Genomic DNA, 2,726 nt, shown 5'->3' on the forward strand with positions numbered 1-2,726 from the left:
GACCGGCTTTGCGTCCCCCCCACCCCTGCGGGCCCTGGGGCTCCACCTGTGCTGCAGGTGACCGGGTGCAGGGCAGCAGTGCCCGGGCCGCCCGCCACCGCCCGGCCGCGTGTGCACAGGCCCCTCGAAGGCTTCCGCAGGAGCCGTAGCAGAGCCTGTGTACCTGTGACCCCTGAATGAGGCGCCTCAGGCCGGAAAGGGGCCTGGAGCCCGAGCTCGCCCCGTCGGAGCATCTGCTCCAGGCCTCCCCCTTCGCCCGCCGCTGCCCAGCCCCGGCCCCACAGCCCGAGACACCGGGACGGCGACAGGACAGAATTAGTCTTCCAGATGGTTTTTGATGTTTTGGTTTTTAAAAAGACCTGGTATTTCAGAGCGGGCTGAGGCTCGCGGGAAGAAGGAGCGGGAGCCACCGCGACCTTGCCTGGACCCCCCGCGCCCCGCGCTCCCGCCCGGGACGTTGGTGGCAACCGGTGAACCGACAGCGACACACCAGCACGGCCGCGGGGCCTAGTTCGGCCACAGGGTCCCCGGGCCCCGGGACCACCCCACGGTCCTCCGGCCCTTCCTCACCTCCCTCCTTCCGCAGCTGCCACCCACCCCTGTTCCACGATGTCGGGTACTTGGAGTCACACAGACTGCAGCCCCCTCAGATGGGCCCCTCGCCCGGTCTCCTGCTCTTGAGGCCCCTACGTGTCCCTTCATGACATCATAGCCCATTTCTTTTTAGGGCCGAGCAGCAGTTCACTGGACGTAACAGGGTTCACTCCCTCACCCCGCAGGCCGCCGCGGCTACTCCCGAGGGCCGGGAATCATAAATAAGGCCTCTGCATATAGCCTCGTTCAAGGTTTTGCGTGGACATAAATCCTCACCTCCTTATTGAATAAGATTCCAAAAGGCCAGAGTTCCGGGTTGTCTGGTAAGAACGTGTTTATTTTTGTAAGGAATTGCCAAACCGTCTTGCAGAGTGATTGTACCATTTTGCATTCCCGCCTGCGATGAACGGACGCCCCTGCTGCTCCACACCTTTGCCTGCACTTGGTGTTAGGCCTTTGGACCGTGGCCACTCTAATAGGTATGCAGTGGTGTGTCTCGTTGTTTTACTTCGCATTACATTTAATTTTTAAAAAATTATGTCTCCTTGTAGTTCCTCTATAGATATGTTTCATTTTGCAAAAAAAAAAAAAAAAATTTAAGAGGATCTTTAACATGACTGAATAAAAGGTCATGTTTGATCAACGCTGGAACGGTAGATATTTATCAAGCATTTTTTTTTTTTTTTTTAATCAAGTGTTTAACCAGGAAGCATCATCAGGTACTTTGGCATCTGGACCTTAGGCTTTGTCTTCAGTCCAAGGCCTGTCACGGACCTAGGGAGTCTCCCTCTCAATGCAGCTGACCCCCGGCACCCTGACCTCGCAGTTCAGATAAGGGTATGGAGCTAGTCCCCTTTATGACCAAATCTAGCTCCGTTCCTGTTGGCTCCATGACCTTGGGCAATTATCTCCCCTAGAGCCATTAAAGTCTTATGGCTCCATAAAAAATAAAAATTAAAAAAAAAAAAAAGGCTTATGGCTCCATTGCCTGGATCAACCCGGACATAACTCCAGACTGGTCTTTGCCCTGGTGACCAATCAGCATATATGGCGCAAAATAGCACAACTGTAGATTTATGACCTCCAACCACAGACAGATCCCCCACAACGCTGTGCAGTCATCCTACGGGGCTTTATTTTTTTTATTTTATTTTATTTTATTTTATTTTATTTTATTTTATTTTATTTTATTTTATTTTATTTTATTTTTTTATTTTTTCCTACGGGGCTTTAAACCACCCCCTAAATCCGAAATTTCTAGATGGTGCTTCCAAACCGTTACCACCCTCCTCATGACCCTTTCCCACAAACCATCATTAGATGGGAACTCCCTCAATCTTTTACCCTCCCTCCACCCAACTTGAGATTTATTTCCATTTACACTGGTCGTTTCCTGCTTCCACCTCACCCGGAAGGCTGTTCCAATACTTGACCAAAGCTACTCTGGATGCCATCTTTTCTTTTCTTTCTTTTTCTTTTTCTTTTTTCTTTTTTTGACGCTTTCGTCTTCTCACTCACGCATTCAGTATTGCAACCTCAATCTCTCTCTCTCCTGCTATCTTCCCTGAGTCTATGAACATGCTCGAGCTTTTTATCCTTAAAGAGAAAAAAAGGGCCTTCCGTCTTCTGCACCAGCCTTCTCTTTCCAATCACAGACCACCCTATGAAGCCGTCGCTGCTCCTCTCCTACCCTCCCGCTCGCTGCTTTTCGCGCGTCCGTCTGGCTGCCATTCCCTTGAACGGTGAAGCTACCAGCAGGCAGCGGGGACATCCACGTCACCCAATCCGTCACGGGATTCTCAGACTCTGATATACACGCTCTTCCTGGGTCATTGACCACTGGCCACCCTCCTTCTTAAGTCCCCTCTTCTTTGGCACCTGTGACATCACACTCTGCTGGTTCCCAACTTACCTCTGATGATTATTTTTCTCCGTCTTCTCTTTCTAAGCCATTAAATCCTTATTTTTCTAGGGCTCTGCTCTTACCTTGTGTCTTCCTTTCATTCGCACTTTTGTTTCATGGTCCCATCCAACTCATGGCTCCGACTTCACCCACAATCTCAGGATTTCCTAAAATATTTGCCTAGACATCCCAGACGTCCCAGAGCACTTCTGAGCCCTAGGACAGCAGC

At 50.8% G+C, this 2,726-nt stretch overlaps 1 long non-coding RNA gene across 1 annotated transcript; it reads left to right on the forward strand.

Moving 5' to 3' along the window:
* The first annotated feature begins 794 nt into the window (after positions 1-794).
* LOC121476939 lies at positions 795-1,425 on the forward strand. The gene is made up of 3 exons (XR_005984057.1): positions 795-917; positions 965-1,073; positions 1,290-1,425. It is a non-coding gene; the product is annotated as an uncharacterized LOC121476939 (long non-coding RNA).
* The last annotated feature ends 1,301 nt before the right edge of the window (positions 1,426-2,726 follow it).

Source organism: Vulpes lagopus, chromosome 16, assembly GCF_018345385.1.
Source record: "Vulpes lagopus strain Blue_001 chromosome 16, ASM1834538v1, whole genome shotgun sequence".
Classification (NCBI taxonomy): Eukaryota; Metazoa; Chordata; class Mammalia; order Carnivora; family Canidae; genus Vulpes; species Vulpes lagopus.